Source organism: Dasypus novemcinctus, chromosome X (genome assembly GCF_030445035.2).
Source record: "Dasypus novemcinctus isolate mDasNov1 chromosome X, mDasNov1.1.hap2, whole genome shotgun sequence".
Lineage (NCBI taxonomy): Eukaryota > Metazoa > Chordata > Mammalia > Cingulata > Dasypodidae > Dasypus > Dasypus novemcinctus.
In genome coordinates, this window is record NC_080704.1 from 95490144 (window position 1) to 95506458 (window position 16315).

General features: G+C 38.8%; 1 pseudogene; it reads left to right on the forward strand.

Annotated features, from left to right (window-relative positions):
* Nucleotides 1–11097: 11097 nt before the first annotated feature.
* LOC101438706 (phosphoribosyl pyrophosphate synthase-associated protein 1 pseudogene) lies at nt 11098–12306 on the forward strand (annotated as a pseudogene).
* Nucleotides 12307–16315: the final 4009 nt, after the last annotated feature.

Sequence of the window (16315 nt, forward strand, 5' to 3'; positions counted from 1 at the left end):
GCTGTCTACAAGAAACCCACCTTCTATCCAGGGATTCAAGGAGGCTGAAAGCGAATGGCTGGAAAACAATTTTATAAGCAAACAACAACCAAAAAATACTGGAGTAGTCATACTAATATCAGACAAAATACTTTAAATGGAAAATTATTTCAAGAGAAAAGACAGACACTATATATTAGTTGAAAGAATAATCTTTCAAGAAGAAAGAAAAATCATGAACATTTATACACCTAACCAGGGCAATTCAAAATACATGAGGCAAACACTGGAAAAAAAAAGTGAAGAAAAAGAGGTCTCTAAAATTATAGTGCTGGATTTTAGTATGCTGTAATCACCATTAGACAGAATGTCTTGACAGAGAATCAATAAAGAAAGACTTTAAATAATACATTAGAGAATCTGAAAAATAGACATATACAGAACACTAGACCCAAATCCAGCATGATATGCGTTGCTCTCAAGTGCACATGATCATTCTCCAAGACAGAACACATGCTAGGCCACATAACAACTCTCAAGGAATTTGGAAAGATTGAAATTATGCAAAGTAATTTCTCTGACCACAATAGAATGAAGCTTGAAATCAGTAAGATCCAGAGAGCCAGATTAAGCACAAAGATATGGAAGTTAAACAACATACTCTTAAACAAAGAGTGAGTCAAAGAGGAAATTACAAAAGAAATCAGAAATCACCTTAAAATGAATGAAAATAACAACACAACATGTTAAAACTTATGGGATGCAGGAAAAGTTGAATTGAGAGGGTAATTCATAGTCAAAAATGCATATTTCAAAAAGATAAAAGAGCTAAAATATAGGACCTTACTGCAAACATAGAGAAATTAGAAGATAAAAAAACATAACTAACTAACCCCAAAGAAAGTAGATAGAAGGAAATATCAAAGATTAAAACAGAACTGAAGGAAATAGAAAATTTAAAAAAAAACAGAAAAAAAACAAGGAAAACCACAGTTTTATTGCTCAAGAAGTTCAATAAAATTGAAAAACCTATAGCTGAACTAACGGGAAAAGAGAGAAGATGCAAATACACAAAATGAGAAATGAGGAATGGGATATCATCACTGACCTCACAGAAATAGAGTATCACAAAAGGATGCTTTGAAAAATTATATGCCAACAAGAAAGATAATTTAGAGGAAAAGGATATATCCCTAGAAACATACAACCAGCCTACATTGATGAAAGAAGAATTTGATGAACTCAACAGACTAATCACAAGTAACAAGACTAAATTAATCTTCAAAAACCTCCCAATTAAGAGGAGCCCAGTACCAGATGTCTTCACAGGTGAATTCTGCCAAACATTCAGGAAAGAACTAACACAAATCCTGCTCAAACTCTTTCAAAAATAGAAGTAGAAGGAATATTGCATAACTCATTCTATCATGCCCACATTACCCAAGTAACAAAGCCAAACAAAGATACCACATGAGAGGAAAATTACAGATCAATCCCTCTAATTAACCTAGATGCTAAATTCCTCAGCAAAATACTTGCTGATGGTATACAACAACACTTCAAACGAATTATCCACCATGACTAAATGGGTTCCATCACTGGTATGCAATGATGCATCTACAAAAGTAAATCAATGCAATACACCATACAAAAAGATCAAAAGAAATAAACCCATGATCATCTTTATAGATGCAGAAAAAGCATTCAACAAAATACACAACCCTTTCCTGATTAAAACACTGCAAAGTATAAAAATAGAAGGAAACTTGCTCAACATGCTAAAGGGTATATATGAAGAACTCACAGCTACCATCATATACAATGTTGAAATCATAAAACTTTCCCTCTAAGATAGGGAACAAGACAAGGAAGCCCACTATCACACAGCTCCTATTCAACATTGGGTTAGTAGTATATGCTTGAGCACTGAGGCAAGAAAAAAATATAAAAGGCATCCAGATTGGAAAGGAAGAAGTCAAAATTTCACTGTTTGCAGATGACGTGATCCTATATATAGAAATCCCTGAGAAATCTACAACAAAGACCCTAGAGCTTATAAATGAGTCCAGTAAAGTCACAGGTTATAACATAAATGCACAAAAATCAGTAACATTTTTGTAGATGAATAGTGAGACATCTGAGGAGGAAATAACAAAAATCCCACTTACAATAGCAACTAAAGGAATCAAATAACTAGAAATAAATTTAACCAAAGTTATAGATGACTTATACATAGAAAGCTACACAATAGCATTAAAGGAAATCAAAGAAGAGAAAAAATTGAAGAATATAACTTGTTCATGGATGGGAAGACTAAACATCATTAAGATGTCTATCCTACCCAAACGGATCTACACATTTAATGCAATCCCCCAAAAAATCAACACAACAATTTTTAAAAAATTGAAAAAACTAATCAAGAAATTTATCTGAAAGGGCAAGAAGTCCCGAATAGCCAAAGATATACTGAAAAAGAAAAATGAAATTGGAGAAATCACACTACCAAATTTTGAAACATGCTACAAAACTACAGTGGTCGAAACTGTGAGTTATTCGTGCAAGGACAGACATACAAAGGATGGGAACTGAATTGAGTGTTCTGATATATATGCTTGCATATACAGTCATCTGTATTTGCCAAGGCCAGCAAGCCCATTCAAAAGGGAAAGAATGGCTTCTTCAATAAATTGTGCTTGGAAAACTGGATATCCATATCCAAAAGAATGAGCTAAGAACACCATCCCACACGTTATACAAAAAATCAACTCAAGAGGGGTAGGGAATGGGAGGAAGAGATGAGATGTGGAGGCATTTTCGGGTCTTGGAGTTGTCCTGGGTGATGATGTAGGGACAGTTACTGGACATTGTATATCCTCCCATGGCCCACTGGGTGGAACGTGGTAGAATGTGGACTATGATGTAGACCATTGACCATGAGGTGCAGCGGTGCTCTGTGATGTATTCACCAAATGCAATGAATGTTTCATGATGATGGAGGAGATTGTTGCTATGGGGGGAGGAGTGGGGTGAGGGGGGTGGGAGGTATATGGGGACCTCATATTTTTGGAATGTAATATTAAAAAAATAAATAAAGACAAAAAATATCTAAATATAAGATCCAAGACCATGAAGACCTTGGAAGATGATGTAGGGACACATCTACAGGACCTTGTAATAGGAAATGGCTTCATGAAATTTACACCCAAAGCACAAGCAGTGAAAGAAAAATCAGATAAATGGGACCTCCCCAAAATAAAAACTTTTGTCCCCCTCCACATCATATCTCCTGGGTGGTACTGCAGGGACAGATGCTGGACATTGTATGTTCTGCCATGGCCCACTTGGTGGACCGGGGGAGAGTGTAAAGTACAATGTAAACCACTATCCATGTGGTGCAGCAGTACTCCAAAATGTATTCACCAAATGCAATGAATGTCCCAAGATGATGACAGAGGTTGTTGATTTGGAAGGAGTGGGGTGAGGGGGTGGGGGTATATGGGGACCTCATATTTTTTTAATGTAACATTAAAAAAAATAAAGTGAGAAATAAAAAGAAAAAATTAAAACCTTTTGCACATCAAAGGACTGTCAAAAAATGAAAAGGCAGCTCACCCAATGGGAGAAAATATTTAGCAACCATATACCTGATAGAAGTCTAGTATTCAGCATATATAAAGAAACCCTACATTTTGAAAATAAATAGACAAACAACCCACTTAAAAAGAGGGCTAGACCCTCTTGACATAGATGTGGAATGGACACAACCAATCCAAGTTCGACAGGAAGGAGGAATACAGTAAGGATTAGAGTGGACTTACTGATATTCTATTCATGAACTATTGTAGTTAGTAATTGAGAAAATGTGGCATTGGTATGGAAAAAGTGGCCATGGTGGCTGCTGGGTGCGGGGAATGGGAGGAAGAGATGAGATGTGGAGGCATTTTCGGGACTTGGTGTTGCCCTGGGTGGTGCTGCAGGGACAATTACCGGATATTGTAGACCCTCCCATGGCTCACTGGATGGAACGTGGGAGAGTATGGGCTATGATGTGGACCTTTGACCATGAGGTGCAGCGATGCCCAGAGATGTACTCACCAAATGCAATGGATATGTCATGATGATGGGGGAGAGTGTTGCTGTGGGGGGAGTGGTGGGATGGGGGCGGTAGGGGTGAATGGGGACCTCATATTTTTTGAATGTAATGTTTTTTAAAAATGAATCAAAAAAAAGAAAAGAAAAAAAGGGGGGGGGGCTAGAGATTTGAATAGACACTTCTCCAAAGAAAAATACAAATGCTTAAAAAGCACATGAAAAGATATTCAACATCGCTAGCTATTACAGAAATGCATATCAAAACTACAATGAGATATCATCTTACACCAATTAGACTGGCAGCCATTAAAAAACCGAGGACTACACGTGTTGGAGAGGATGTGGAAGAATGTGAACACTCATCCACTGCTGGTGGGAATGTAGAATGGTCCAACCATTATGGAGGACGTTTGGTGATTCCTCAGAAAACTGACTATAGATCTGCCATATGATCCAGCAATTCCAATGCTCAGTATATACCCAGAATAATTGAAAGCAAGGACACGAACAGATATGAGCACCCCAATGTTCACAGTGACATTATTCACTATTGCCAAAAGTTGGAATCAACTCAAATACCCATCAACAGATGAATGGATTAAAAAAATGTGGTGTATTCATACAATAGCTGTAAGAAGGAATACATTACTAATACATGGGATAACATGAATGAATCTTGAGGACTTCATGCTGTTGGAAGCAAGTCAGGCATTGAAGGACGAATATTACATGATTTCACTGATATAAATTAAGCAAATCGAGCAGACACAGATAGCTAGAATTTGGAAGATAGGATTACAAGAAATATAAAGGGAGCAGACTGTGAACTAATGCCAAATGGGCAAAATCTATAAGGTGTACGTGATTACTTGCACAGTGAAGGGATATTTTGTTTTTTATGATTAAACCTATCATCATTTCATTTTCCTATTAATTGTATTTTGTGATATTCTTGGCTTCATTTTAGAAGAAGTTTTGGATCACGGAAGTGTTACAACTGTGGCAGAGGAGGATCATTGGTTTGGGGTGTCAGTAAGGGCAGATACCTGGGAGGAAGTTCACCTGGGCATCCATATAAAGTACCCAATTAAGGTGTCAGTGAAGGCAGATACATAGGAGGAAGTTCTCCTGGGCATTCATATAAGGTGTATAAATGTGCAGAAATGGTCATGGGATATTTTTACAGTGGATGAAGATTCATACAATAGCTGAAAGAATATTGAATTTCCATCTAGGGGAGCTCTGACACATTCTCTAATGGAAGAGCAACAATTCCCCAAGTGCAATACAATGACTAGTGAAGAAGGGTTGTCTATTGATGGACCCTTGATATTGATGCTCTTAAAATTGCAATATAGCCTAATGCTTTAGGGTGCCTAAGATTTACCTCCTGAGAGCTTCCATGTTGCTCAAATATGACCTTTTTGTAAGTCAAACTCAGAATACGAACACATTACCTGCTCCCCAGTGTAGGGCATCACTCCTGGGGATTAGCCTCCCTGGCACTGAGGGATTATTACCAAGCAGTAACTAGCAATGCAACTGGAAAAAGACCTTGAATAAAAGGGAAAATGGTAAAAACAAATAATTGTATATGGCTAAGAGACTTCAAAATGAGTCAGGAGTTCCTACTCTCTGGTTCATTGGACTTATCCAGGTCAGCTAACAGAGAGGTGAAGGTGGTCAAACACCACACTGGAATTAAGAGTGCCAACAACTAGAAACAGAGGAATTACATCAATCAATGATGTGGAATCTAAGCCCCCTCTTGATCTAGAGGTGGAGTGGACATCACCATCCCAGGGTCCACAATGGAGGAATAAAATATGGATTAGAGTGGACTTACTGATATTCTACTATAAAACTATTGTGACTAGTAATAGAAGAAAGTGTAGCATTGAGGTGGAGGAAGTGGCCACAGTAGTTGCTGAGGGCAGGGAGAGGGAAGAAGAGAATCGATGTTAGGGCATTTCTGGGACCTTGAGTTGTCCTAAAAGATATTGCAGGGTCAGATTCTGGACTTTATATATCCTTCCATAACCCACTGAATGTACTGGGGGAGAGTGTGAACTACAGCATAAACTATTATCTCTGTGGTGCAGCAGTGCTCAGAAGTGTGTTCACCGAGTGTGATGAGTGTGCCACAATGATGGAGGAGGTTGTTGGTGTGGGAGGAGTGGGGTGAAGGGGGTATACAGGAACCTCTTATACTTTTAACATAACATTTTTTGTGATGTATATATATTAAAAAAATACAATTTACAAAAATGATGGGATGGGAGATGGGTAGTGGGGTATATGGGAACCTCTTATGTATTTTGTTGGAGACTTCTATCCGTAGGGTATTGGGAATGAAAGAAAGAGAAAAGGGAGAGTGAAAGAAAGAGAAAGAAAGAAAGAAAATAAAGAATGAGAGAGCTGAGATCAATGGGTCTGTGAGTAGAGACTCATCAGACAACTTTATTGTTTACAAGGAGCTCTCTATATACCCCAGTCTATGTGACAGCAAGCAGGAACATGTAGTCTATGTGACAACAAGCAGCAACATATAGCCTACGTGACAACAAGCAGCAACATGCAGTTAACTATCAGCATTACCCATAGTCTAAGGAATTTTAAAAAATCTTATCTCAAGGTACAAAGTCTAAGTGTTCTATTCACTTCAAAAGATATGTGCTCATCTTTTCTTTCAGCCTTTAACAGCTTCATTCCCATTTGCCAGGAACTCTTAATTACTGCATTCCTTAGGTTGCAAGCGTAGCCATGGAGACAGCACATCTCTCCTTGTGAGGCCACTGTGCCTCAGTTTCCAACAGTTTTTTATGTTTTCTTATGTTTTTTAATGTAACATTCTTTGTGATCTAGTAACTTTAATAAAGAAAGTGTAAAAAAAAAAAAGAACTAAGTGAGTCAGGAGTTAACCCCAGAGGTAATGCTTATGCAATTCTCAGCAGGATCTCATAGATTGCCAAGTAGATACTACCCCAAATAGTGGGACTCCTGATGGTTCTGGTGACACCCAGGTCCTACAGTCATGGCAGAATACATCCTTCATTAGTGTGGTAAATTGTTGCAACTGATGAACACATTTTGAAGCATTGCCACTAAACATGAAACACAGTTTATATTTTAGTTTACAATCTCTCCCACAGAATCTTGTATTTATGCCCAGATATATAATGGCCTGCATCTTTCATTGTAGTTTCATTCAGGACAATTCCCAAGTCCCAAAAATGCTCCAATATTATACCTTTTTTTTCCCTTTCCCTCCCCTCAGCACCCCCAGTTGTTACTGCCTCCACTTGAATGATATAGGTTCTTCCATTGCTAGACTCACAATAAGTCTATAGTAGAATACCAGTAAGTCTACTCCAGTCCATTGCTCATTCCTTAATCCTGAGGATTCTGGGATGGTGATACCCACTCCACCTGCGATTGAGAGGGGGCTTAGATCCCATGAGGCAGACGAATGGGACTATCTTGCTTGCATTTTCAGACTCTCTCTGTTCCTTGGGATGGTCCTTGTCCTTCATCATCTTCTTGTTAGTTGTCCAGGGTGAGTCCAATGAACTCGAGAGTATGTGTTGCAACTGTGCGGTGATTCAGGGCTCAGCTGACATGCACAACCCAAAGCTTTAAGTCTCTTCAACGTATACCTATCAACACTATTACTAAATTTAGGTTCAAATTGAAGAGGCAGAAGAGCCATGTGCAAAGAAACCAAAAGTGAGTCCAACTCTGTCACACTGGGGAGTGTAAACTCCAAAGTAGGGTCTGCTGGCAGGGTGCCAAACTCCTGAGCTGTCTGCCCTACCTATAATGTCTGGATCTCTCCAGAATCCTCAGAAGCACTGTATAATAGCACCTTTATTTGGCTTTGGTATTAGGGTAATTTTGGTGTTCTAGAATGAGTTATATAATATTTCCTCTTCTTCAATTTTTTGGAAGAGTTTGAGCAGGACTGGTATTAATTCTTTGTGGAATGATTACAAGAATTCATCTGTGAAGTCATCTGGTCTTGGGCTTTGCTTGATTGGGAGGTTTTTGATGCCTGATTCAATTCCACTACTTGTGATTGGTCTGATGAGTTATTCTATTTCTTCTTTTATCAATGTATGTTGCTGTGTATTTCTATAAATTCTTTCATCTATATTATCCTTCATTGTTGGCATATAATTTTTCACAGTATCTTCCTATGTTATTCTTTATTTCTATTGCATCAGTGGTGATATTTCCTCTCTCATTTCTCACTTATTTGCATCATTTCTTTTTTCCTTTTTAAATCCAGCTAAGGGTTTGTCAATTTTATGAATTTTCTCAAAATTCAAAATCAAAACCAACTTTTGATTTTTGTTAATTATTTCTAATGTCTTTTTATTATCTTTTTAAAGTATACATAGATCACACAAAATGTTACATTAAAAAATGTAAGAAGCACCATTTACCCCACTCCCCAAACCTGCCACTCCTCCCACATCGACAACTTCTTTCATTATTGTAGAACATTCATTGTATTTGATGAGTACATTTTGGAGCATTGCTACACAGCATGGATTATAGTTTATGTTGTGGTTTACACTCTCTCCCAGTCCATTCAGTGAGTCATGACTTTTAATTCCCAATTTCTTTTAATTCTGCACTAACCTTTGTTGTTTCCTTCCTTCTGATTACTTTGGGAATATTTTGTTGTTCTTTTTCAAGTTCCTCCAGATGTGCAGTTAGGTTTTCAATTTTAGCTCTTCGTTTTTAATGTAGGCATTTAAGACTGTAAATTTTTACTCACAGCACTGATTTGGTTGCATCCCTTAAATTTTGATATACTGTATGCTCACTTTCATTCTTCTTGTGGTAGGTACTTCTCTGGCAATTTAATCCTTGACCCACTGATTTTTTAGTGTGTTCTTTTTAATACCAATCTTGCTCAAGCTTTTCCAAAAAAAATTGAAAAAGAATGATATCAAACTCATTCTTTGAAGCCAACATCACCTTAATATCAAGTCAGATAAAGATACCACCAAAAAAGGAAAATTAAAGACAAATATCTCCAAAGAATATGCATGCAAAAATTTTCAACAAATCTTGCATGCCAAATCAAAGGCACATAAAAATTATACACCAGGATCAAGTGGGTTTTATGTAATCTATGCAAGGGTGGTCCAACACATGCAAATCAACTAGTGTAATAAACATTAATGCACTGAAGAAGAAAAATCACATCATCCTCTTGACTGATGCAGAAAAGGTACTTGACAAAATACAGCACCTTTTCTTGATAAAAAACACTGCAACTGATAGGAACAGAAGGAAGCTTTCTCAATATTGCGTTATGTGTATATGAAAAACCTTTGGCTAGCATTGTAATCAACTGTGAACGACTGAAAGCTTTTTCACTCTGGTTAGGAACAAGTCAAGGATGTCTAATGTCATGACTTTTTAAATATTGTGCTAGAAATTCTAGCTAGAGCTAGATTAATAAGGAGATTATTTATCTAGCTTAATTCTTAACATGAAAAAACATTACTTAGCTACAGCTGTAAAAACAGCATAGTACTGGCATAAAGGCATACATTCTGTAAAAACAGCATAGTACTGGCATAAAGACATACATTTTGACTGATAGAACAAAATCAAGAAATGTGAGCTTCTCAAAATTACACACTTTTACATCTAAAGAGACTTTGCCAAAAGGGTGAAAAGGCAGCCAACTCGCATTTTGACTGATAGAACAAAATCAAGAAATGTGAGCTTCTCAAAATTACACACTTTTACACCTAAAGAGACTTTGCCAAAAGGGTGAAAAGGCAGTCAACTCAATGAAATAAAATATTTGGAAATCATATGAGTTAATCTCATTTACACACAAAGAGATACTAAATTCAACAATAAAAAGACAACACCCAATAAAAATGTGCAAAAGATTTGACAAGACAATTGTCCAAAGAAGAAATATAAATGGTGAAAAACACATTAAAAAATGCTCAGCATCATTAGTGATTAGGGAAATAGAAATCAAAACTACAATGAGATATCACTTCACACCTATTAGACTGGCCACCATTAAAAAGTCAGAAAACTGTCAGTGTTGGAGAGGATGTGGAGTAACAGGAATGCTTATTCACTGTTGGTCTGAATGTAGAATAGTACAGCCACTGTGGAGGTCTGTTTGGCAGTTCCTAAGGAAGTTGAATAGAGACTTGCCATGTGACCTGATATATTACCAGGTATATACCAAGAAGAACTAAGAGCAGAGACACAGACATTGGACACTCATGTGCATTGTGGCGTGCAACTGCCAAAAGGTGGAAACAATCCAGGTGTCCATCAATGGAAGAATGAATAAACGAATTGTGGTATATACACATGATGGAATAGTATGCAGCGGTAAGAAGCAATGAAATCATGAAGCATAAGACAACATGAATAAACCCGGAGAAGCAAGCCAGAAACAAAAGGACAAATACTCTGTTATTGCACTATTATGAACTAAATATATTGTGTAAAGACATGAAGTTAGTAATTAGAATGTAGGTCAGCAGAAAATATAATGAGGATAGAGAATGGAAAGCTGAGGGTTAATCTGTGCAGAACTGGTTAAATGGTTTTGTATAATTCTTTGGATATAAATAGAAATGGTGAAAGCACAACATAGTGTTTGTAACTAGCAGAGTAATTATATGGGCATGACAGTAGTTGAAAGAATAACTCTGAGGGTAGGTATATTACTAGAAGGAAAGCTAAAAAATGTAACATGAGACTGTATAACATAGGGCAACCTCATGTAAAATATGATATAGATGTCATTGCATATACATCTATTTTTTAAAAATATAAATATAATTGTGGGCCTGGTCGTAACGAGGGCGGGCTCTGCTGGAGCTCCTGGTGGCTTTGAGTGCGCTGAGGGTAAGGAGTCTCGGGCCTCTCCCCTCCGATGCCTTCCCCAGCCTGGCCTCGGGGCGTCCATCAACACCGCTCCCAAGTTCCACCCAGCGCCGGGTGGGCCATGACCGCCCCTCGGGCCGGATGATGCCCAAGAAGCTGCTGCTGCTGTCCCCGCTCTCCGTGTCCTCGGCTTTCCGTGCCCGGTGAGCCCGCCCCGTCGCCCTCCCGGCCATGAACGCCGCTGGCACCGGCTACTGAGTCTTCTCAGCAAACTCCATGGCCGCCTGCACCAAGCTGGCCAAGCGCATCACCGAACGTCTTGGTGCTGAATTGGGGAAATCTGTTGTTTACCAAGAGACTAATAAAGAAACAAGAGTTGAAATAAAAGAATCTGTGCGAAGCCAGGATATTTTCATTACCCAGACAATACCCAGAGACGTGAACACAGCTGTGATGGAGTTACTGATCACCGTGTACGCCCTGAAAACGGCCTGTGCCAGGAATATTATTGGCGTCATCCCATATTTCTCCTACAGCAAGCAAAGCAAGATGAAGAAGCCGGGCTCTTGATTGTGTGCAAGCTCCTGGCGTTCATGCTGGCCAAAGCAGGTTTAACTCACATTATCACTATGGATCTTCATCAAAAGGAAATACAAGGCTTTTTCAGCTTTCCCGTGGACAACCTTGGAGCCTCACCTTTCCTGCTTCAGTCTATCCAGGAAGAAATTCCAAATTACAGAAATGCAGTCATTGTCGCCAAGTCTCCTGATGCTGCAAAAAGGGCCCAGTCCTATGCGGAGAGGCTGCGCCTGGACTTGGCTGTCATCCACGGGGAGGCGCAGTGCACAGAGCTGGACATGGACGACGGCCGCCATTCTCCTCCAATGGTTAAAAACACAACTGTGTACCCAGGCCTGCAGCTGCCCTTGATGATGGCCAAAGAAAAGACCAATAACCGTCATCGGAGACGTTGGAGGATGCATCACGATCATAGTGGACGACATCATTGACGACGTGGAAAGTTTTGTGGCTGCTGCAGAGATCCTGAAAGAGAGAGGTGCCTAGAAGATCTATGTCATGGCCACTCACGGCATCCTGTCTGCAGACGCCCCCCGCCTCATCGAGGAGTCCTCCATTGATGAGGTGGTGGTAACCAATACCGTTCCTCACGAGGTGCAGAACCTGCAGTGTCCCAATATAAAGACTGTGGATATCAGTTTGATTCTTTCTGAAGCCATTTGGAGAATCCACAGTGGAGAGTCCTTGGCTTACCTCTTCCGAAACATCACCGTGGATGATGAGCGTTCATATTGCCTTGACCCTGGACTCCTCAGAAAAACACGTACAAAATAGTGCCATCGTTAGGTACGGTGTTTCCTTTCAAGAGAGGACTGGAAACAGTCTGGAGTCGGATAGTGCCTCACCAAGTTTGGCAGGAGGCATTAAGATAGTCAAGAAGACAGAGCTGATGGCCTTGAACGTCTGCCATCAGTAGTTCTGTTCTTAAATAAAAGAGACACACTCTTTCCTAAAACAAATCGGAAAATCTTGTTGAAAGGGCGTTAACGGCAGAGAAAGTCTTTGCTCTGTAATGTGTTCGCTCTGTAGTGCATTCGTCAGCCAGGGCTGATGTGGAACCTGTTTGGGAAGCCGGTGCCCCGGCCCTGACCCTGTTCAACTGTCCTCCCTGTGCAGCTTCCTTTAAGTCTTTTATAGAGTATCATGTTTTTCTTTCAGAAACTGCTGTGCCTAGAGCCATGGAGCAGTGAAGCCGTCATGTTACTCCTGGTAAGATGTCAGATTGAAGAATAACGTCTCATCTTGGCATGTCTGCATTGCTCTTAAGTTGCAAATAAAAGTGTTTGCTGTCTCACCAGTCTTTTGGCCGTGTCTCAGAGCTACCTCCTCCGCTGCCTTGGTGGGGACTGACTTATTCTGGATTGTGCAGAAGGCTGGTCAAGGCCACAGCTGTTCACAAGCCCTCTCACTAGTCCCCTCTTGCAGGTGTCACCCCTTCCCTAAGCACCGATGTTAACCCCTTGTTGAACAGCCTGAATTAAATAAAAAATAGAACTATATATAAAAATACACAAATAAACTAGAGAGATGGAAACAGAATATCAGCTAAGTATGGTGGGGGAAGCATAGAGAAATTGAAAGGTAATGAGGGTTTTTGCTTTTTTATTGTTTTTGGAATAATGAAAATGCTTGAAAAATGATTGTAGTGATGAAACCAAAGCTATGTGATTATACTGAATACCAGTGATTGTATACTTTGGATTGATTTATTCTTTATTAATATTAATATGTATCAATAAAATTGAATTTTTAAAAAACATTTTTGAGCTTGCAAAACAGTTATGCTATACTACATAAAATTCCCTTGCATCACCCCAGCACCAACAGCTTGCATGGTTGTGGAACATTTTTTATAAATGAAAGAACATCATCAATATATTCCTGCTAATTATAGACCATAGCTTATATTTGGGGTATTTTCCCATAAACCACCCATTATTAAAACCATGCATTATTAGTATTGTACATTTGTTATAGAACATGAGGGAATTTTCTCATATTTGTACTATCTCCGTCTATCATCCACCACAAGTTTCTCTGTTTTATACAGTTCCATACCCTGTACAAGAGGTTATTGGATATTTCCTTTTGGAGTAATGAAAAAGATATTCTAAGATTGATTGAAGTGATGACAGCACAAATCTGTGATGAGACAGTGATCCATTGAGTGCACTTTTGTTTCTGGACTATAGAAATTTTATTAAACTCAATTTTATACATTTGGAAATAGATACAGTTGACGGTAACACATTATTGTAAGTATAAATAACATCATTATTTATAAATACAATCATGGCTGGAAAGGGTACTCTAGTGATGAGATGTCAATAGAAAGAAAGCTAGAAGAAACTAATAAGATTGGATAACAGTGACCTTGGTGGTGGATAATAGTACAAATAGTAAAAATAAAAGAACATTCTTCTGTGAACTAGAACAAATGTATGTCATATTACAAGGTGTTAAGAATAAGGTAACACATGGGAAAATGCAGCTAATTTAACTTACGTACTATAGTTTACAGTAATATTTTAATATTGTTGCACCAAGGGCAACGAAAGTACTATATCAATGTCAAGGGTCAACAAGAGGGGATATAAGGGGGGAGATCTGTCTTTCTGAATGATGAAAACATTCTAAATTTATCTGAGGGGATGACAGAACAACTCTGTAATGAACATGGATGCCAATGAGTATACACTTTGTATGGGTTGTACAAGCCTATACAATACTGTATAACACAGTGAACTCTTAGGTGGATGACAGACTTTGGTTAACAGTACAAACATGAGAACATTCGTTCATAACTATAACAAATGTACAATATAATATAATTCATGGTGTTAATATTAGGGTGGTTTATGAAGAAAATACATCTAGTGTATGTCGGAATCATCGACTGGAGGGGTATCGGGAATGAAAGACAAAGAAAGATTGGGATCAGGGGATCTGAGAACAATGAATCCTCAAGCTCATCAGACAAGTATATTAATTTCAGGGACTTCCTTTTATACCCCTTCAGAGCACGAAAGCAGGCAATTATTCCTAGATAGTTATTACCATTACATCAACCCATTCCAGTAAAGGTAGATACATATCTAATGTACAGGACCTACATGACTACACCTCTAGGTACAAAATCACCATGTTCTTTAACACTATTCTATAAACAAGCCTATAAATCTTGTTGCTCACTTTGCCTTGTTCCATCTGAACACACACATCTCCTTGCTGGCCTTGTGACCTGCACGTAAAGCCATGGTGACAGTCAAGGAAGTAACTTGTTTGATGGAAATGTAAATGTAAATTATGGACTGTAGTTAGAAGTAATATTTGGATATTCTTTTATCAATTATGTTTCACAATGAAATGTATGGGTCATGGGGGGGATAAGGGAATCCTATATGATGTGCATGATTGTTTTGTAAATAAAACTTCTCTAATAGGAAAAAAAACACAATTGCTGGCTTCATAGTGGGTTTTGACACTAAAGCTTGCTAGTCTTAAGCAAGTAACCCTTTCTCTTTATGCCTTAAGCTATGGAGGCAAAGCCTTGTCAACATGGCATGGGCAGAGAAGACACAAAGTGTTAACAGAAAATAACTCTCAGTGGCAGCTAACAGCTCCAAACTCCCCACTCTCATGACAGGCTGCCATGGAGTTGAGCCCCTGGTTTTCTGCTAGTGACAGGAAGGGTAATAAAAATCTGCTTCCCCAAGAGCAGAGGTGGAAATGGCTGATCATTGAGTATGGTTTTTGATTAGGGAATTTGGGTCACTAGGATCAAGGGTAGCCAATTTTTCAATCTGCCCCAGAAAAAGGCAATGACAAGCATTGTTTCAACCCATCCAAGACAAGGTTGGCAACAGCCAAGATTTGAAACTATTCTGGACAGGGAGAGTGGCAGTGGACTATTAAAGATGTTGCACTTCCTCAAGGCTGTAGGGAACAGTTATCTAAAGGGCTCCATTTGCTGAGCAGGCCAGGGAGAGTGGCAGTGGACTATTAAAGATGTTGCACTTCCTCAAGGCTGTAGGGAACAGTTATCTAAAGGGCTCCATTTGCTGAGCAGGCCAGGAAGACAGCTTTGCAGAGTCATGGAAGAAGGCCTTGGCATCCTTCCTGAATCCCCTCCCCCATGGCATTTTAGAGCCTTTCTGCACACACTTAGAGGGTACCTGCTTCTGTTTTGTCTAGAAAAGACTAACTTTGGAAAGTCATCTCCATTGTGTCCAAATCATCTTGAGACAAGAAAGGAGTACAAAACTATAGAATTGAAGAGTCTGGGACAAAGGCCTGCCAGCTTCAAACTCCTGGGAAAGGAAGGTCAGGCCCCTAGGAAACAGAGAGAACAAACAAATTTCATAAACAGAGGAACTCTAAAACAACAATCAAGCAAAATCCCAGGACAAGAAAGAGACCCAGAAAGATGGAAAACACTGCCCACAGCATTTGATTTGAGCAGACTTTTCTGTTAGGAGGGGTGAAACAAAAAAATCTCTGTCATCTCACCAGATGGTTACAAAAGCAAGAAAGAGACATCTCAGGGAATAAATCTCAGCATTAACAATTTTAAATACTGAAATGTACACTATGCAATGAAAGAGTACAAGACAAACAAAGAAACAGAAAGTAATGACCCTCCCAAAGGGAAAAAAATCTAAAAAACACCATAGAAGAAGACAAGAATGAGGGCGTACTGAACAAAACATATTTTTATTTTTTATTGTATTTTTAAGATACATAGGTCACAAAAAAGTTACATTAAAAAATTATAAGAAGTTCC